Raw genomic sequence first — 22,432 nt, 5'->3', positions numbered from 1 at the left:
AGGATGAGGAAAGGGACAGATGAAATGACAGGTCAGTGATGCAACTGGGGGTCATACAGCTGCCCTCAGACTCTGGAGAGTTTTCCCCGCTGACTGTGGTTCACAGTTTGGTCACATGTAAAGGCCACTGTCTCATTGCATCACCACCGCCCCCTCACCCACTGGGCATCTGATGAGAGGAGAGGCCCCTGGCTTCCAATGGTGTTGACCTGGAGTCCCCAGAGAGCTGAGCCTCGGCACTGGTGGGGTGGGTGCCTTCTGAGGGAGGTTTCCTCATGCAGTGAGTCCTGGGCTTTCCTGTCCTGTCTGCATATGTGTGTGTGCGCGCGCGCACACACACACACACACACACACACACACACACACACAGGGCTGGGAGGCTGGCTAAGCCTTGCTGCTCTCTAGATGCCTGGGGAAGTAAGAACTATGGATTATTCGAAGCTCCTGGGGTCTTGGAGATTGCCCAGGCAACTGTCTGGTCCCAGTGTTCCCTCACCTGACCTTGGACAGTGGGGCCTACCTCCTTTGAGGGTGCAGATCCCAACAGAAGCTCCCGTGCAGCACCTCTCATTCCTGAATGAGGCTGAGTGGGGAGGGCGGGGTAGCAGAAGCCCCCTCACCTGACATTTGCGTTCCCATCCCCCCACCCTTAGTCCCCTGCTGGAGAGGAACTCACTCACTATGGCACCCCCTCCCAGAGCTGTCTCTGGAGGAGGAGGTAATGACCGGGGGGCGTGCCAGCCAGAGGTCCAGGAAGACAGTCTGGGGGCCTCCTGCCTCTCCAGGATGTCTGAAAACAGATCCTTTGGAGCAGGGCTTCTCATCCCTGGGATTATGGACATTTGGGCCAGAGAATTCCACTGTAGGGGGATGTCCTGTGCATTGTAGGATATTTAGCAGCATCCCTGGGGCCTACCTACTAGATGCCAGTAGCTCCCCCTTCCCAGTTGTGGCAACCCAGAATGTCTCCAGGCGTTGACATATGTTCTCTGGGGGACAAAACTGTGGTGAGAACACTGCTTTGGAGCAAACCCATGAAATAGGAGACGTGTCGTCTTGACTGCTCTGGGAGATGCTGTTGCTCCTGGATCTCGATGCTGTCCAGAACCTGGACCCACTCCCCAGAGGCTCCCACATGGCCCTCAGCCCAGCAGCTTGCTTCTGGAGGGCTGCAGTGCTGCTCCCTGCCAGGAGCAGGGGCAGAAAGATGAGATGCTTTCCTCACTCCCCTCCTGCTCCCATCCCTGGCCTCTGTTGACTTATCCCTTCATCCTCACTACTTATTTTGGAGATACCATGGGAAGGCGGGAAGGTGATGTGGCTGAGGGCATTTGGATGTATCCAGAAAGGAGAGGGGGAGCAAGAGAGAAGACTGAGGCTATGAGATACCATTCAGAGGGTCCTTGTGCTCAAAATCCCCCTCCAGTTGATCCCACAACCAACGAGACAAAGAACAGACCCTCAGCCTGTGATTCACACCCGGGGTCCAGCCTCCTTCTACAGACCCATCTCTTTCTCTTCTCTGCCAACCCACACATGCTGCAGCCACAGCCATGCCCACTGTTTCCCAAACACATCTGTTCTTTCTGCTTCTAGACTTTCCTCAGAATAGTAGCCTCTCCATCCTGCCACCAACTTGAACAACATGGGATTCAAGGACCTCTATTCTGACTTAACCAATTAATCTACATCATTGTCTTAGGATCTGACAAACTAGGAGATATCTCCATTCTTGGGCAGGACTTTAATTATTTTAATCACAATGAGCTGGAAATTTTGGGACACAAAAGACAAATAGCAGTCAAAATGGCTGTGTTGTCGCCTTTATCCTCCATCACATGTAATGCTCAGACACGTCCAGCTGTCACCCACACTGCCTCATCCCTTTGCTTGATGGTGGGATTCATCAATTGTTGAATGTTTCTGAGCCCTGAGCTGACTTTGCTGCCGTGGAGATGGGGCATGGGCCACAGAGGAAGGCTTGCTCTTGGCAGTCAAGGCCCTCACCAGAGAGGGGTGTGTTCTGACTCACATTATTGTATTTCCTCAGAAATAGTTGTTCCTCAGGGACCACCGGCCATAACTCTTTCACCTCTCTTGAGATCCCAAGAGGCAAGTTTCTGTCTTCCCTGTAGCAGGCAATTGGTAGACATGACTTGCTTTTCTCCATTGGGGCAGCAGGAAAGGGGCACACAGACCATGAGGCCATGTGGTGAGGAGCAACAGACCAAGGCCTGGTCCCTTAATTCCCTCGCTTCCCCTGAGATGGGCAAACCACGACAGGGGGGCTAGACACCTTTCCCAGAAACCTTTTCCACAGCTGGTGTAGGCTTCTTGTGGTGTCTCGACCAGCCTTGACTTACTTCCACCTCTGAGTCTTTGTTATTGCTATCACCTCTTCCTGCTGCCAAACTGAACAGCAGTGCCAGCCATTATTAGTGGGAACTGGAGACCCAGGAGTGGTCATGAGGGCAGGTCTGGTGATTACCATGGGCGTGATCAAAACCACTGCCACCAGAGCCCAGCCTTCTGAAGAGAGTTCTAGGCAAGGACGGTGATGGTATGAGAAGGTAGTCAGACACCACACCTGTGCTGTGTGAGAAAAGGAGCATCTGGGAGTGTGGGGCAGTGCGTCTAGTTGAGGTAGGGAGCTGGGCTCAGAGCGAGAGGGCAGGCGGGTGCCAGGCACTGGTCAGAGCAGGCTGGTGAGACACAGGGCCTTCACCCCAGCTGGATGGCAGACCCCAGTTCAGTCCTTAGACACAGGTGACCACTCTGGGTGAGCGGGGCCTTGGAGCGCCATAGGCCGCTGGTGAAACAAGCTGTTCTGCCAAACTCATGCTCATTATTGAAAATCTAGAAAATGCAAAAGCTATATAGAGAAGAAAATAAAACCACTTAAATCCCGTCATCTACAGATAATCACTTTTAAACATTCTGTTATTTAGCATTTTCTTCCATTATTGCTACAACATATATAATAAATGTGTGTGTGTATACACGCACATATATATTTAAAAAATAAGATTGAGATCACACCATATACAGTTTGGTATCATAAGATTTTCTTTTTTCCACTCAACACGTACTGAATACTCTACTAAAAACTCTCCAAAACCCAGTTTAAAAGGCTGCTTCATCACCCGTTATATCGACATGCCATAATCCATTTTTCTATTTTCTTGTTGTTGGACTTTTAGTTTGTTTTGCATTTTCTAATTTTATAAATAATGTGACGATAAATATCTGTGTGCTTATACCTTTGACCACATTCTGGTTATTTCCTTAGAATAGATCCCTGGAAGTGGAGTTACTGAGTCAAGGGTTATGACTATTTTAAGGCTTGAGATATATATAGTCAAATTACTTTCCAGAAAGACTGGGCCTATTTACAATCTCACTAGCCGTGTATGTCACCCCCCCCTTGCCCCATATACTATCACAAGCATTGTATAGGATCATTACCTGAACCTTTGCCATTATAGAATTGATACATGGTAACTCTTCTTAATTTTCATTTTTTATCACCACTGAGATTGAACAATCGTTTTTACATAAATTTGTGTGTGTGTGTATGTGTGTGTGTGTGTGTGTGTGTGATTTTTGGGGAGTTCGTATCCTTAGTTCCTTTTTCCTACTGGAATGGCACATACATTTAAATGTTAGTTTGAAAGAAGAGTACTCTCCCAATCTACCTCAGATCCTTCTATCTTATAACACAGTCTATGGTGAAGTCATTGCTGTACTTCAGACCACGTTAAGCTCTTTGAGGGCTAGTTCATGGTCTTCCTCAGTCCCGAATACCCCTCCTCCCCCCACACACTGTGCCTCCTACGCGTGTTGCACACTGAAGGTGCTCAATAAGTGTTTAAATCAAATTGGACAGAATGAGTGCTCCCAGCCAGTCAACACTTCTTGCACTAGCCTGGAGGGATAACAGCTTTCCAGAGATTTAGCGTTTGCTCTTCTGTGTTTTTGTCTCAGACCTTCAGGGAATGGAGAAGAAGGAGGTTAAATGAGGACAAGTGGCTCTGAAGGCACCTTCCCCCGCTGCTGACAGAACCATCTGGAGCACGAATCTGGGGAGAGCTTGATTCTGACAGTGCTGCTCAGTCCTGTGCAGCCACCTCCACCCCCGCCCCCATCCAGAGCTGTGAGCCATGACTCCTTCTGTTAAACACAATTTCCATTCTCAACCTTTCTGGTATGTCTCTCCGGGATGGGCCCGTCAGCTGTTCCCTGTTTCAGTATTTCTGTCCATGACACCTGCATTGACTTTCCCTATTTTTCTGTCCGTGGCTTATTACAACCCTGTCTCCTTGCATATAATGGTGTGCAAACGTGGGAAGCACTACATTCCCAATTCCAAGTAGTTCGAATTTTGGAGTCTCTATACTCTGTGGCATTCTTGGCCTTTTCCTGTGGATGGAGATGATGAAAATCAATTTGTCTCTCACCACCACTTCCAAAATATCTTGGGCTATGCCAAGAGAGATATCCAGTGGCACCCGAAAGCCCATGAAGAGATTACCTCTTCGGCTTCGCCAAGTGTTTATTGCCGAGCTATTGAAATGCCCCTGCGTATTCCTCGAGCTGCCTCTCTCTGCGATGGAAACAAGGACTCCTTACACCCACGTCATGCTTCAGAGTTCATTCTGTGGCAAGTCACCGATTACTGTACAGAACTCTGTATTTTTACTTCCATGAACTTGTGTAGTCCTCGCAGTAGCCCAAAATGGTGCTGATGCCCTTAGGCCCATTTTATTGACAAAGAAACAGAGGATCAAGAAATCCGTTCACACAGTTTTCCCAGTGAGTCAACATTGGTTTCCAGATGGGCCCGTGCTGGCACCAAGCTTAATGCACTTGCCGTTCTGCATGTTTTAGTGAAAATTTGTGCACAGAGGTCTTTTCCAGGAGCAGGCTGAGATTTGGGCTGGCTGCCTGCAGGGTCCAGGCCAGTGCTCCAGGTGACACATGTCCCCTGGGAGAGCACTCTCTGCTGGGTGGTGTGAGATTCTCTAATGAGGTGGTGGGAGGGCCACAGAAAACAACTTTGGGGTATCCGAATGAAAACACAAATGAAGTCGGAATAGCCTTTTGATCATTGTTATAGACCCCTGGGGACTTCCGGGGGGAGGGTGGTGCCCATCTTCCCCAAGTGGGGCAGGCCCAGTGGCCTGGATTCCAGGGGGCACAGGGGAGCCAGTTTTTAGTGTCAGTGCAGACTCCAGCCTTGCCCGTCCCTGGGGCAGAGCCTCTAACAGGAGCCATGGGTATTTTTAGTCTCACGTGTGCGAGCACAGGACAAGGCGAGCTGGACGGGAACAGCTAATAAGCCATGGTCCTTATTAAGTCGGAAAGGATGAAGTGAGGGGAGGGCAGCGAGCCTGGTGAAACTTTTGCACATGCCTCATTTTCAGAGAACTCTCTTTCCATTATTCACAGAGAAAGATTGAGGTCAGGGTGATTATGCACAGCCCCAGTTATAGAAATGTGAAAGTGGAGCATCTTCACCTCCTGCGGTCTTCAGTCCCCTCCCCCCGTGGGAGGTCACACTCTGCCCTCCGGGTGAGGAGGTTGGGCGAGAGAGATGTTCAGCTTTGGGGCTTGGCTATCCAGACTCCTCAAAAGGACTAGATTGGAAGCCAATTCCAATCCCTGTAGCCTCAGGAGAGAGTTGAGTGTTATCAACTGTTATCCTGATCTCATAGATGAGGAAATGGAGGTTTAGAGAGGTGCAGGTACTTGTGCAAGGCCCCCCAGTTGGGAAGCGGTGGAGCTGGGATTCAAACCCAGTGTCCCGGATCAAGGTCTACCATTGGTTTCCAATACCTTCCACTTTTCTTCAGATGATAGGCAGTTGTGTCTAAGACTCATTATCCGTGTTATTTAACCCACAGACATTTTTTCTGTGCCAACTCTGTGTCAGGAACTCTGTCACTAGAACGAGGCAGTGAGGACAACACAGTTGCTGCTCTCAAGAGCTTTTGACTTAGTGAGGGCAACACAGAAGCGACCCCCAGTTGGACCTCGGTGTGGCCAGCGTGCAAGCTTGCCCTGTGGGAGAGGCAGACTGGGGAGTGAAATTGGCAGGTTTCTGGCCTTTGATGTTGAGCATGAGCACAGTCAAAGCTCTGCTAGTACAATCTGTTTCTCTTCTATATAGCATCTTCCGAGAGTGAGACTTGGGGGGATGGCCAGGCAGGGCAAGCGTGCTCTCAACCCTTTCCCCAATTCTGTGACCCTGAACATTGTGACGGACTCACTAAACAAGGGCTTGGCAAAGCTGGAACGAAGGCAGCACCTGGCACCTGCTGCTGTCAACCGCTCCCCCCCCCCCAATCTTTATGTTTTGAGAGCAGTGGGAGACAGAGTAAAAACATTGATTTGGGATGAAAACATGGAAGTGAATTCCTTGTACCTTCCTGTCCCCGTCCAAAGCCAACCACGGCATGTGCCTCTATCCATCTGTTTATCCATCTACCAATCCATCCTGTCACAATACTCTTTTCTATCCATCCATCTATCCACTCATCCATTTACATTCTCAGCCATCCATCTCACTTACCCGTTTGTTCACCCATCCCTCCATCTCTTACTGGACATCACTCCTCAATCCATCTGCCAGCCCCATCCATTTATCCCTTCCATATAACATATTCCATCCATCCACTCATTCATTTATTCATTCATTCATCGCCCATCCCCATACAATTACCAATTCCCTCATGACATCTGAAATCAGACACTGTGTTCTAGGCTTATGTCTGGTGTTGTGGGGACTCAGAGACAAAGGAGTCTCTCTCTCTCCTAGTCGACCTAGAAAACAGTGTGCAGATCTACTTATGAAGGAAACAGTGAGATTGATGAGGGTCTTGAGAGGAGCAACAGAAAGAATATGTCTGATGGAGAAGAGAGGAGCTGAAGGAGAGTCAACTAAGATGCTTAGACTCTGCTTTTGGGGAAGATACAATAGAAAGAAAGAAAGGAACGAAGGAAGGACGGAAGGAAAGAAAGAAGAAGGAAGGAAGGAAGAGAGAGAGAGAGGAAGGGAGGGAAGGAGGGAGGGAGGGAGGAAGGAAGGTGGGAAGGTGGGAAGGAAGAAAGAAAGGAAAAAAGAAAGAAAGGAAGAAAGGAGGAAGGGAGGGAGGGAAGCAGGAAAAAAATAAGTATTGGGTACCCACTGCGTGCTGCAGCCCGTGCTAGGTGCTTTCGCTAGTCTTACTTAATCATCCCAACAACATTTTGAGGTAGTTACCTGCATTTTAGAGATGAGGAATGCAGCTCAGAGAGGGCACCTGTCCAACATGAATAAAACGTGAAGAGCAGGGTTAGGTTGAATATTGCTGCTAACACAGAGCATGAGAATGAGAGCTTGAAGCAAACAGGCCCAGGACAATTGAAAAGCATGCTATTTGACAGTTAACTTCTGGACTGCTTTCCTGAAGGTGTGTGTGGATAGAAACATAAAGTCTGTCAACTCCTATGGTGTATAGTGAGAAGGAGGTTGTGGGGGCACGCACAGCTGTTGGAATTTAATGCCAGGTCATCCTGGCATGAATTGGAGCATCCTTTGGTAGCTGCGCTAGATCCAGGTTTCTCCTGGAAGATTCCTGGCTCTGGACTCTCTCTGCTAGGATGCATCAAGCAGCCTCAGGCCAGATCTGCAGGCATCCACATAGCCGGTTCAATGTCCAGCTTTGCTATACTTTTCTGGTTCAAGATCTCCTCCTGGGGGTGAGGGGCTTGTGAAGACCCAGGAGAGCCCCAGGGAGGAGAGCCCAGCTTCACCTCCCATCTGTCACGGCTTCAGGCAGGGCCCTATGAGCCCGCCAGGTCCCCCTGGTACCCAGGATGTGCAGTTTTCAACTGACACATTCTTCTTGGCACTTTCTGGATTCACATCCAGTTCTCACTGTGTGATGCCACCAAACTATTCCCTGACTGTTCTGATAATCTCTGAGGACCATTGACTGGCAAACTGTCCCAACGCTGGAGTATTTCCAAATGGGTAGGTAGGTGGCTCATGCAACAAGGGCTCCAGTGACAACTTGGGGTGAAGGGCTTGGTTGGGATGAAATAGCCCTGCAGTTTCCCAGACAGATGCTTTCTAACAGCTGCAGAACTGTGGGGTGGGGGGAATGGTGGGGGCTGGGTGAGGGTGGCAGTGTTAATTAGACATTCCAGAATTGCGTAGCTCTCGTTCACTTGCTGCTTCCTACAGACTTATGGGTCTTCTGTTCTCTGAAGTCTATCTCTCTGTCTGTTGAGAAGCCTCTTTGGCTTGGCTTTGCCTACCCTGGAGAGCAGAGTTTGGGGGCATGGGAGTGCCGGTGCTCTGGTATTGGTGCTGGGTCCAGTGGCCCAGCCCCGCACACAGGACCCCAGAGCGGTGAGGAGAGTTACCTCAGCCGTCCTCCCTCCCCAGCTTTCCCTCCACGTGGCCAGGCCACCCACCTGCCAGCTCAGCTGTCCTCCTTGCTCACCATGTAATCCCTGCCAGGAAGAGAGGGGGGAAACATGAGCAGGGCCTTCTCTCCCTGCATCCTGCCAGGAGGGAGGGAGGGAGGGGGCTGGGGACAGGGAGGCTCAGGGCCGGGAGAGCTCCCAGGCTCAGCTGCCTCTGGGCTGCTGCGCTGCAGGGGGCCTCCTGGAAGCTCCAAAACCACAGGACTCATGCCTTCCCTCTGAAGGATCTGGACCCACAGCAGGGACGGCTCTGGTCTCCTCTGGCGTCTGGACACCCACTGGCCTGTTCAGTCTAGCAGAGCCTCTCCTGCCTCCCCTGGGCTTGGTCTCCCCTTTCGCTTCCCCAGTTCTGGCAGAGCCCCTTTTCACTTTAAAAGCCCACCTGGGAACCAGGGAGTTCAAGTTCCAGCATTGCCAGACAAGTCTTCTCATCTGTAACCCAGCAGCAATCACGCCCACTATCCAGGGGAGAAGGCAAAATGCGGTGACACAGAGTGTGGCCTCGGCACATGGCCAGCACATGCGAGTGACTGCTCAGGAGCAGTGCCAGGCTTGTCTCTGAACCTGGGACACAACCACAGACGTGTAACCACGGCTACTTACCTCATTCTAGGGGTGTCTCTGTACATTAGACAGGAGGAACGAGGACAGAAACAGCCGTACACGCCCCTCACTGTGGATCGCAGGAACATCAGGGCGGTGGCGTGTGCACTGCAGTGTGTTTGTGTGCGAGCTCTGCTGCTGGGCCTGTGCCATTCAGCCGTGTTTCCCTAGAGCAGCCTGCTTTCTGCACATGACAGGTGTTCCTTTAAGGCAATTCTGTGTGTGTGCATGTGCGTGTGTGTGCACATGCATGCGTGTGTATAATGAGGCCACTTTGGGGCGCCCACTGGCGCTGTGGGACCTTGGAGGACTCACGTCCCTTCTCTGGGCCTTGGTTTCCTCATCTGAACAGTGGGTGTGTCTATCCTTGCCTGACGCGGCCGTTCTGAATCCAGCAGCTGCCCCTGCATGGCCCACGGTAGGTGAGCGTCCCTTTCCCCTCCAGTGCAGAGTTGTCCTCAGGTTGCCTTGGGGTCTGCTCCAGGTAAGAGGCAGGGGAATGGCTGGGGCACAGGACAGGCAATAGGGGCGTGGGGTGCCTGGGCTTCTCACCAGATGCTGACGCTCTCTACAGACTGAGGTGGGCAGGGCCGGCCTCAGGTCAGTGCACAGGGCACTTCTGCACCCCTGCAGGTCTGGGAGCAATGGGGTAGGAGCGTTAGGGCACTCCCACCAACCTGGTTTCTTCTCCTCTGTCTTCTGGTAGAGGAGGGGCCGGGGTGGAGGCCTTGACTGTGCCTCTCAGTGAGAGAGGTGAGGGCTGGCCTGTGTCCATGGAGGCTCTGTACTGCCGGGCTGCCCTTGGACCTGGGTAAAGCCTCCTGGGTGCCAGGCTTCCCCCCACCAAGTTCCCTTGAGGCCAGGCCTCTGGCCCCCAGAGTGGCTATTGCGCAAGCAAAGCAGGGAGTGTGGCCTCTTACAGGGTTACTTAAGACAGGCTGGGCCCAGGGCTGGGCCAGGCCCTGGATCACAGTGGTGACAGTGACCTGTTTGTGGCAGAACAGTTTGCACTCCCCAGGTGGTCACTAAAAAGCCTCTACTGAGGGAGGAGCCTCTGTGATGACATGGGCCTCTGGCCAAGGCCTGACAACCATCTGTTCTGGGCCACCAGCCTGGAGGCCTCCGGGGAGGGAGAAGACAGGGAGAGAAAGAGAGAGAGAAACAAGAGACAGAAAGAGACAGAGAACCAGAGAGACAGAAGGATATAGGGACAGAGAGAGACAGAGACAGAGACAGAGGGAGACACAGGGACATAGGAACAGAGAGAGGAAGAAAGAGCCACAGAAAGGCAGAAAGAGATCTATAGAGAGGAAAGACAGTCAGAGAAAAAGAGACAGAGAATGAAAGAAGTAGAGGGACAGAGAGACAGAAAGAGAAAGAGACAGAGACATAAGGAGAGAAAGAGAAGGACAGATAGAGACAGAGAGAGAGAACCACAGGAACGGAGAAACAAAGAGAGAAATCAAGGGACAGAGAGAGAGACAGAGACACACAGACATACAGACACCGAGGAGAGAGGGAGGATAGAGACAGGGAGACACTAGAGAAAAACAGAATCAGTGAGCTGGGAAGATGCAGATGGAGAGACAGAGGCAGTCAGAGAGAGGCAAAGAGATTCGTAGAGGGAGATAAAGAGAGGGAGTGCGGGTTGGAGTAGGGGTAGACAGACAAAGATACTTCTGGTCAGGCTCCTGGTGGAAGGAGAACCTTCATAAACCAAGATGTTTTCAGCCTCAGCACATTCAGAGGGAAGAAGCCACACTTGACCCTGGTCCCCTGGGTCCAGCGCCTTGACCATGGTTCTCAGATGTTAGTAGGCAGTGGAATCACTAGGGGAAACATTCAAGTTCAGAGTCTGATTTGTTGGTCAAGGGGAGGTCAGGAATCTACATTTCCAGCAGGGTCCCCGAGAGGTTCTATTGTGGGGTTATGCTAACCACAGTCAGAGAAGCTGCACCAGGAGGAGCCAGGAGTCTGTTCCCCTCTCTCCCTCCCTCCTTTCCCCACAGTGTGGGGGCCTGGTGGGCAGGGGCCAGGTCTGGGAGGGCTCTGAGGGCACTTTCTCCATAGACTTGCGGGCTTTCTATATCTTCTGTTTCATCAGCCAGTGATCCCCAGGAAGAGCTGGGGACGCTCTGTCTACCCCTGGACAGGCAGACTAGGAGGCACCTTAGAGGTCATGATTCAGTCCTGGCCACTCTGTGCAGTTGAGGAGACCCAGTGGCTGGGCCAAGGCAACGATGACAACACCACATCTTCCTTTCTCAAGCTCCTGCTATGGCCCACGCTCTGCTGAATATTATTTCACTTCATCCTTTTAAACAGGGTAGGGATCATCATTGACTCCAAATGAGGCCCAGAGATGGCAAGTAACATGCCCCAGGTCACATGGCTAGTAAATGGCAGAGCCTGGACCAGAATCCAGGTCTGTCTTCCCTAAATCCCATGCTCACTCCCAACTTCTCCTCTATTTCTATTAATGTCTCTATTGCCTCTCAGGCTGAGGTCCCAAACTCAGCTATCTTGGTTCCTTGCCCCCAGTCCCCATCTAATGAGTGTCCAAGGCCTGCCAGTGCCAGCCCCACAATAGTCCTCTCATTCACCACCTTCTTTTTCTATTGTAATGTCTCCTCCCAAATTCAACCTTCATATCTCCTGCCCAGACCTAGGCAGTAATCTTCTAACTGAAGTTTTTCCTAAAGCACTGGAAGTGAGGGAAAAGATTTTAGGTATCTTTCTGGGTACTCTAGAAAACAGAGCCTGAGGCAAATTCACATGCGAACACATTCTGAGAGGAAGGGCAGGGGTGCGATCCCAGGGCGGCAAGAGTTAGGCAGTCTGAGGGGAAGGTGAATTCCAGAGGGTGTGTTACTGAGCTGGCCACAGTCTCAAGAAGCAGAGCTTGTTTCTAGAAAAAATTCATGGAACGTCTTTCCTTGAAACAGTTACGTGTGTGTGGTTGAAAGGGCAAGGAATTCACCCATCCGCTCCTTCTTGTCTCTTACCCTCGCTGGTGAAAGTTCACCCCATGAGGCATCAATTTGCCTGCACTTCTGGGTTGTTACCTGGCTCCTCCTGGACAGTCGTGGACACCCTGCCTGGGTGTTGCAGCTGAGGGAGGTGGGTGTGAGGGAGGCTGTGTCAAGCCTGGCCCTCACCCCCTGGAAGGCAGAAATGGCTGGCAGCGTGAGGAGGTGAAGCGAGGGCTCTGGGGACTGGGCTGTCCTCTGAGCTCTCTCTGACAGAGAGCCAGGTGGATCTGCTGAGACTCCTAGACTGGCTCTGTGCAGGAGGGCACTCCATCCTGGTGGGTAAGATGATATGGAGTAAATTAGACAATGAAATACACATCAGTATGGTCAAGTTCACATTGTATTTAGAAATAGGTAGACTCGTGTCTAGGAACAGCTCGCTGTGTTTCTTCACTCTCACTACTCCCACACCTGCAACACTTCCGACACGCCAAGCAATTCTGACACCAACTGCCTGGAGGTAGAGTAGACCCTGCAGGTTAAGGGCTCGGTCTCACAAGACTGCCGCCACTTCAGACACCAATCCGAAGTAGTAGATCCCCAGGTCACCCACAACTTATGTCCAACTTGGCTGCAAATTGGAGGTTCCCCTGAACCTCCTCGGGTTTGATACTTTGTTAGAGTGGTTCACAGAACCCAGAAAACAGGTTACTTCATATTGCCAATTTATTACAAAGGATATGATAAAGGATACAAATGAATGACCAGATGAAGAGAAACATAAGGTGAGGTCTTGAAGGGTCCTGAGCACTGGAGCTTCTATTTCTGTGGAATTGGGGTGCACCACCCTCCTGGCACCTAGATGTCTTCACCAACCGGGAAGCTCTCCAAACCCCATGCTTGTGAGATTTTTGCGGAGGCTTCATCACAAAGCTGTGATTGATTATTAATTCATTTTCCAGCTCCTCTCCCCATTCTGCCAGATGCTAGATGGGGCTGAAAGTTCTAAGCTTCTAATCATGGCTCGGTCTTTCTGGTGACCAACCCCCATCCAGGAGCCCACTAAGAGTCACCTCATTAGAACACCTACCCTCCTATCACCCAGGAAATTACAAGGGTTTAGGAGCTCTGTGTTGGGAACCACGCTCAAAGACCAAATATTAGCAGGCACTGGGGGGCACAGACTAATATATATTTTATTTATATATTTTTATATAAAATATATATGTTTATATAAAATATATAAATATTATACGTTTATATATTTATAGATTTTATTATTTCACAACTTGACAATAAGAGAAACCCAGTGTAACACCCATGGGTCTGCTTCACAGACATATCTGCCTAGTGACACATCCTGGGAGGGGGCTCCCTGGCTCCAAATGTGGTGGCCGGCATGCTTCACGCTCCAGCTGCTGAGGAGGAACTTGCAGGGAGCCGCCCGCCTCGGACCACAGGCCTGTGCCCAGACCCTCCTGATGGAAGTACCAGGACCCGGAAGTGTGGGGCTCCAGTGGGCCCGGGGCCGCACTGTGAAGCTGCCCTAGAAGGAGGAGTTTGGGGCCTGTAAAGACGTGTAAATCTCAGTCTGCACTTTGTGAACTCCTGGGGCACTCGGACCTGCTGCTTGTTGTGCCGCCCTGGCCAGGTCAGGGGAGAGAGGAAGCCGTGAAGCCCACAACCAAGGGCCTCCCTGTCTGCCCAGCTGTCCATCTCGGCATGAGGATGAAGTCGAGGATTGAGAAAGGATGCCCAGGTGTGAGGCAGCCAGGAGGGGAGCTGCTGAGGAGCCCTTGGCCCCCAGGAGCTGGACCGGCCCAGAGCAGGGAACAGAACTAGGAGCTGGCATTACGAGTTCATTGCCTTCTTGACCATCAAAACAAGCCAAGAACACACCCCAGAGCTGCTTTTAACAGCGTGGGCTTTCCACATCTGCTGAATTGCTTTCTGTCTGAGTGGTGTCCAGTTCACTCTCATGATAAAATAATTTCTGTTTCTTCTTTTACCTGAACTCAATGGCTCTTCAGGTAGGATGCCACTCACATCTTGTAGATTTCCACGCAGGTGAATGCATTCTATACTTTCCCCTGGACTAGTTCCTTCTTAATAAAGCACATCCTATTGCCACATTTCTGTCAAGAGACCAAATCTGCACTTCCATTTCTACCTCCACCATCATCACCACCATCACCACCTCCACTTCTCTACCTCTACCGCCTCCAGCACTTTCACTCCTATCACCATCTCCACCTTCACCACCACTCCCTTCACCACCTCCCCCACCTCCCCCTCCCCCTCTACCTCCACCACCCCATCCAGCACCATCACTATGTCCACCACCTCCCCCACCTCCACCTCCCTCTCCCCCTCTACCTCCACCACCTCCACCTCCCCCTCTACCTCCACCACCCCATCCAGCACCATCACTATGTCCACCACCCCATCCACCACCATCACTATGTCCACCACCTCCACCAACTTCACTCTCACCCTCACCACCAAAAACTTTGTCCTACATTTCAGACCCTCAATCTTCCAAGTAGCAGGTAATGAAAGGGAGGCAGACTGGTGCAATCAGAGGAGCACAGAGCATGGATGCAAAGCAGTAGCCCTTTCTCTCCCTTTTGTGAGCCAGTTCTTGGAGTTCTGCTCAGACACTGTGTTGGGGTGATGTCCTGGCTTTCCCTTCTACCCACTCCTCCAGCCTGGGATCTCTGGCCCACATAATGCAAGGGTCTGGTAGCATGGTAATGACCGGGGGCTCTGGGCCCCAGCTTGCTCTTGAGCTGGTTTGCACGGTATGGCTGCACCAGACTGTTGACAGCTGCTATCTGATCTCATTGATCAGATCCTTAAATATTTTGCGTAACACCAATGCTGCCCCAGGCCGACTGTGACTCCAGTTCCTGTTACTTATTGATGAGGCTGATGGTGATTTCGGTCATGATAAAGCTCTTTAGTCATTGTTCCCTAGTGTCTGGAGGACTAAAATTCCTGGGTAATTGGATCAAAGATCTTAAGAGTCAGTGCATGTTAAAAAGATGGAATTTGGGGACGGGCAAATAATTTCTGAGCATAAGGAAAGGTTATTACCAACTAGATAATCCAAATCAAATATGAGTTTTGAGTCTCTCTGAGCTATTTTCACAGATAGTTTTGCAAGTTGTTTGCCTGCAATATGAACACACTCCTCCCCAAACCACACACAGCCCCTCAGCATACAAAATTTAAATTTGGGTAAAAATCGGCTGCTAACATGGGGTTTCTGGTTTGGCAGGAGTAGTTGGGGAGATGCTTGGGAGGAGCTTAGATGGCCACAATTTGAGCCTACAGTGCGAAGAGAACAGAGTGAGGATCAATGTGGAAAATGAGGCAGAGTTTCATCATCGTAAGGAAGTTCCCTAAAGAGTCAGCCATGGAATAGAGATGGTGCTGCTGAGAACAGCAGTGAGCTTCCACCTTCCATGTGAGAGAGTAGCGAAGTCTGCAACGCCATGCTCTGCGGTGGGGAAATGGACCGCTCATCTGACTGGTGGGAGTATAAACTGTTATAATAAATTTAGAGAGCAATTGGGCAATATCTAATAAAGTTGAAATGTGCATGCCCCATGACCCAGCTCAGATCATGTGAAAGCCTGTTTATTACAGCAGAGTTTGTAAAACTTACAAACTAGCAAGTGTCCATGGTAGGGATAGTTGTACCGTCACGGTATCCTCTACACTGGAATTCTATACGGCCGTTACCATGGGTGAACGAGATCCACATGGAACTGTGTGGATAAACATTTGCAACACAAACCTGAATGAGAACTAGGGTGAGAAGGACATTTGAGTATGATGTCACAGATACAGTTTTAAAACATGAAAAACAATATTATGCATTGTATTCAGGTACATACATGTGTGGCAAAAGTTTAAAAAATGAAGAGAATGTGCTAATACTTGAAGATAGTGATTCCTCTGTGCAGAGAGGGAATTGGAAAGGGATTCGTGAAGATCATCAATACATCTATAATAGTTTACTTTCTTAAAAAAAAAGATCTGGGGGCCGGCCTGGTGGCACAAGCGGTTAAGTGTGTGTGCTCCGCTGCGGCGGCCCGGGGTTCACCGGTTCGGATCCCGGGTGCGCCAGGTGTGCACTGACGCACTGCTTGTCAAAGCAGTGCTGTAGCAGCGTCCCATATAAAGTAGGGGAAGATGGGCACAGATGTTAGCTCAAGGCTAATCTTCCTCAGCAAAAAGAGGATTGGCATCAGATGTTAGCTCAGGGCTAATCTTCCTCACAATAAATAAATAAAATAAAATAAAATAGAATAGAATAAAATAAAATAAAATAAAGATCTGAAGCAAATGCAGAAAAAATGATAACCTTTGTTCACTCCCAGTGGTGGGCACGTGGATATTTCTTATATTATCAACTGTACTTTTCTGTGTGTTTGAAATATTTCATGATGAAAATAATAGATGTGAAAAGGAAAGCGAAAATCTGGAGTCCTGCATTTGTGGAAGTGTCTAAACAGAGGTTGCACGAATGTCTACTGGGAACAAACTCTTCAGGCACAGGGGGTTTGGGGGGTTATCCTGGCTGCCCTAGAAATCAGATAAAGGATTTGAGCCCTTGCCCTGGCTCTCACCCTGGCTCTCAAGACTTGTGTGGACATCACAAGTGGTGGGGACGTCCCCATCTCTCTGAGCCATTGTTTCTTCATCTGTGAAACGGGGCACTGGTTGCTGAGGGAGGCTGTGTGTGGATAGGTGGGGAGCGTAGAGTCATGCACAGTGAACATTATGACCTGGGCTGGCCAGAGGTGTCCCTTGGGAGCCTCCAGTGACAGACAGGCTATCAAGTCGAGCAGTACTTGAGTGTGTAGGGTGGGTGTTTTAACAACATTTGAAAGTGATGTTCTTGCCTCTTTAGGGACCACAAAACCCCTTCTGTCTAAAAAAGGGGGTGCACTAATGAAATCACCGGGCACTGGAGTCAGATTGAATCCGTATTATCACCCAGTCACTGCCACTGTGTCACCTCTCTGAGTTTTCTTGCTTTGAAAAATAAGTAATAATAGCAGCATCTGCCTAAATGGGTTAGTCTGAGGAATAAATGAGATTTCACCTATAAAATGCTTAGTACAGACCCTGGCACTTAGTAAGCAGTCCGCAAACGTTAACAGTTATTGTTAAATGTTAATGTTATCGTGACCATTGTTAATTCTACATTCAAGTCTGATGACATCTAACAAGAAAATGTTTGCTGGCTTAGATCTAGTAATATTTATGACTTGAAAATAACATCCCTCTTCTTCTAAGCCCTCTATTTAATCTCTTTTCTGCCCACCTCCTAGTAGATGACCTCATCTCCTACTTCACCTGCCCACCACCCGCAGACTTATCCACAGGCACATCACTTTCTCCTTGTTATGGATCAACCTCTCTACCCAGGTTCTTGATCCCATCTTGTGGTGGGCATCTATTACTTTTGCTGCCTGTATTGTTTTGCTCGAGCTGCTATAATGAAGTACCACAGACTAGATGGCTTAAACAACAGAATTTATTTTCTCATGGTTGATTTCCTCTGAGACATCTATCCTTGGCTTGCAGATGGCCACCTTCTTGCTGTGTCCTCACATAGCCTTTCCTCTATGCACACACATCCCTGGTGTCTCCCTGTGTGTCCAATTTCCTCTTCTCGTAAAGACACCAGTCAGATTGGATTAGGGCCTACCCTATTGCCTCATTTTAACTTAACCACCTCTTTAAAGGCCTTATGTCCAAATACAGTCACATTCTTAGATGCTGGAGGTAAGGTCTTTAACATATGAATTTGAGGGGGACACAGTTCAGCCCATAACACTGCCTATCATCTAATAACCATTTTGATAATGGTAAACCAGAGGCCCAGAGCTCCTTTTGGGAGCCCACTCTCCCTCATTCTGATCCCAGGTTTTTCTGAGATTGATCCTGTGCTCAGACTCAGACTAATTGGCAAAACACGTCCCCTTGGCCACAGTGATTGTTCCACAGTCAGATCATCACCTAATTTGGGTTAATGAGAGCCAGGCCCTGACTTTTGTTAAACTATTGGGGTGAGATGCTCTCTCTTTCCCACAGGACACAAACCTCAAGCTGCAGACAGTCATCTTGTGGTGTCAAGAGGCAAGTCCGTACTCGACAAAATACAAACAAACCAAATCCAGCAACATATTAAAAGGATTATACACCATGACCAAGTAGGATTTATCCCAGGAATGCAAGGTTGGTTCACATAAGAAAAGCACCCAGTGTAATATATCACAGTAGTAGAGGAAAAGACAAAGGTCACACGATGATCTTAAATACAAAAAATCCTTTGATGAAACTCAGTGCAGTTTCATGTTAAAAATACTCAACAAGCTAGGAATATAAGGGAACTTCCTCAACCTGATGAAGGACACCTACAAAACCCCCACAGTGAGCATCAACTGAGTGGTAAAATACTGAATGCTTTCCCCCTAAGATAAGGAATAAGACAAGGATATCTGCCACAGCCACTTCTATTTCACATTGTCCTGGAGGTTCACTCCAGGAAAATTGGACAAAAAAGAATAAAAGGCATCCTGGTTGGATAGGAAGAAGTAAAACTATCTCTATTTGCAGATGACATGATCTTGCATATGGAAAATCCTACAGAATTTCTACATATTAGAAATCCTGTAGAATCCTACACCAAAAAACTACTAGAGCTAACAAATGAGTTTAGCAAGGTAGCAGGTTACAAGATCAAAATAAGAAAATCAATTGTATTTCTATACACAGTGAACATTCTAAAATAAAATCAAGAAGATATTCCACTCACAACAGCATAAAAATGAATAAAATACTTATGAATTTAACTTAAATAAGTGCAAGACTTGACATTGAAGACTATAAAACATCATTGAAAGAAATTAAAGAAGCCCTAAATAAATAGAAAGACATCCTGCCTTCATAGATTGGAAGATTTAATATTAAAGTGGCAATACTTCCCAAAATGATTTATAGATTCAAGATAATCCTTATGGAAATTCTCCCTGCCTCTTTTGAAGAAATTGATAGACAGAGTCTAAAATTCAAATGGAAATACAACTCAGAATAGCCAAAACAATCTTGAAAAGATAGAAAGCTAGAGAGCTCATACTTTCCAATTTCAAAACTTACTACAAAGCTGTACTTAGCAATACTGTATAATCTGGCATAAGAATAGACATATACATCAATGGAATAGAATTGAGAGTCCAGAAATAAATCCATACATCTATGGTCAATTGTTTTGTGATAAGAGTGTCAAGATAATTAAATGGAGAAAGAATAGTCTTTTCAACAAATTGAGCTGGGACGACTGGATATCTACATGCGAAAGAATGAAGTTGGACCCTCACCTCACACCATAAATGAAAATTAACTCAAAATGTGTCATAGATCTAAATGTGAGAGCTAAAACTATAAAACTCTTAGAAGAAAACATAGGTGTAAATCTTTATGACTTTGCCTTCTCTTAGAGTCTTAGTTTCTTAGATATGACACCTGAAGCAGAAGCAATCAAAGAAAAATAGATAAATTGGATTTCCTCAAAATTAAAAATGTTTGGGGCCAGCCCCGTGGCTTAGCGGTTAAGTGCGCGCGCTCTGCTGCTGGCAGCCCGGGTTCAGATCCCGGGCGCGCACCGACGCACCGCTTCTCCGGCCATGCTGAGGCCGCGTCCCACATGCAGCAACTAGAAGGATGTGTAGCTATGACATACAGCTATCTGCTGGGGCTTTGGGGGAAAAAATAAATAAATAAAATTAAAAAAAAAAATGTTTGTGTTGCCAAGGACACTATCAAGAAAGTGAAAAGACAACTCACAGAATGGGAGAAAATATTTTCAAATCATATATCTCATAAGGAACTTATATCTAAGACAACCCAATTAAGTAATGTGCAAGGGATTTGGATATACATTTCTCCAAAGAAGATACACAATGATCAATAAGCATATGAAAAGATCAGCATCATTTGTCATTAGGGAAATGCAAATCAAAACCACAATGCGATACCACTTTACACCCACTAGGATGACTATAATAAAAAAGATAGATAATAATAAGTGTTGATGAGGATGTGGAGAAATTGGAACCCTCAAATATTGCTTATGGGAATTTAAAATGGTGCAGCCACTTTAGAAAACAGTTTGTGAGTTCCTCAAAAAGTTAAACATAGAGTTACCATATGACTCGGCAATTCTATTCCCAGGTATATACCCAAGAGAATTGCAAACATATGTAGACACAAAACCTTATGCACAGATGTTCATAGCAGCACTATTCATAACAGGCAAAAAGAGAGAACAACTCAAATGTCCATCAACTGATGGATGGATAAAGAAGCTGTGGTATATCCGTACAATGGAATATTATTTAGGCATAAAAAGGAATGGAGAGGCCGGCCCTGTGGTGTAGGGGTTAAGTGCACACACTCCACTGCTGGAGGCCTGGGTTCGGATCCCATGCGTGCACCGAGGTACCGCTTCTCAGGCCATGTTGTGGCGGCGTCCCGTATAAAATGGAGGAAGACGGGCACAGATGTTAGCCCAGGGCCAGTCTTCCTCAGCAAAAAGAGGAGGATTGGCGTGCATGTTAGCTCAGGGCTGATCTTCCTCACACAAAAAAAAAGGAATGGAGTACTTACACATGTTACAACATGGGTGAAAAAGTTATGATAAGTGAAAGAAGCTGGACACAAAGTCCACATATTTTATGGTTTCATTTATGTGCAATGACCAGCAGGGGCAAATACATAGAGAAAGGGAACAGATTAGTGGTTGCCAGGGGCTGGGGTAGGGGGAAATGGGGAGTGACTGTTAATGGGTACAGGTTTTTGGTAGAGGGTGATGGAAATGTTCTGGAATTAGATAGTGGTGATAGTTGCACAACCTTGTGAATATAGCTAAATAACTGTGAAGCGTAATTGTACACTTTAAAAGGGTGAATTTTATGATGTGTGAATTATATCTAAATTTTTAAAAAGTAGAATAAAAGAAGGTGAGTCTGTCTGAGAATGGGGTGGAGAGAGAGGACTCAGTGTCGGGAGATGGAGGGAGAGAAACTGGATCCTGCCATGTGGCCTGAGCCCCTATATCCGGTTGTGTCGGAAGTAGACTACCCTGGAATGTTTCAGCGAGGTGAGCCAACACATTCTCTGCTTCTTATTTAGGTCGGGGTGGATCAGGTTTTCTGTCACTTACCCCCAAAGGAGCCCAGACTGGCACACACGCCCTCTGACCTCCTGGGGGCCGGGCCCCTCGGGCAGTCCTTTTACTTCCCGTTTCTCCACCTCTGCCTCTATTGGCTCCTGGTTCATGCTTCTTCAATTTAAAAAGTAAATCTCCCCCCAACTCCACTTCACACCTTTTCCTCTTCCTCATTTCACGCCAATCTCCCAAAGAGTGGCTTACACTTGCTATTCTGTTTCCTTGCCATCCTTTTCCCTCTTAACCCTTTGCCTCAGGGTCCCCATCCCACACTCCATGGGCACTCTACTGCCCTCCTGTGGCCAATCCATGGGCACGTCCTGGCCATCATGGTCCTGGTCCTCACTCCCTCTGTTTAGGAGGGCTCTGAGCTCTCTGCGTGGCCCTCCGACCTCTCTCCTCGGCTTACTGGTGGTCCCTGCTTTTTCTGCTCATCCCTGGACACTTGTGGCTCCCCTGACTCTGGGCTGGGCCTCTGCTCTGGTCCTCTGCAACCTCTCCTTGGGCTGCAGCCTCCATGCTCAGGACTCACAGCTTGGCTCCTCACAACTGGACCCCCTGCCTGCACTTCAGACTTGTCCTCCTCTGTCCCCCTTGTCTTTTGGAAGCACCCCCATGGACATAGTCATTCATGCTGGCAATGTTGCCTCCTCCCTCTCCTTCTCTTGGTGTAGTTACCTAGTCACATCGTGCCATGCCCCCTCCTAAGTGTTTCTGGCGTCCTTGTTCTCTGTGCATCCCCATTACCGTCACCCCCAGGCCAGTAGGCTCACAGGTCGCTGTGCCTCTGGTGTTCTCCCCTCCAGTTCTACCTCTTGCTGCATTCAGGTTTAAAACACAAACCTGAGGGTGCCATTCCCTGCTCAGACCCACACGGGATCAAGTTCAAGTCCTTGACAAGTCACCTGGGCCACCAGGCACTGGCTCCTGCCTGCCTCTCAGATACGTTTCTTGTCACCTCTGCTCATGTTTTCGCTCCTCAACACAGAACTGGTCCAACACAGGGACCCCCAAGTCTCTCTGCATGTGGTGCCCTCCCCGCCTTGTCCGCTCCCAACACATTCCTACTCTTTAGATTGGGCCAGGTGACACCTTCTTGGGGATGCTTTTCTGGACACCCCATCCCATATCTGCCCTC

The sequence above is a fragment of the Diceros bicornis genome, chromosome 2 (genome assembly GCF_020826845.1).
Source record: "Diceros bicornis minor isolate mBicDic1 chromosome 2, mDicBic1.mat.cur, whole genome shotgun sequence".
Classification (NCBI taxonomy): domain Eukaryota; kingdom Metazoa; phylum Chordata; class Mammalia; order Perissodactyla; family Rhinocerotidae; genus Diceros; species Diceros bicornis.
This window is presented reverse-complemented; position numbering follows the sequence as displayed.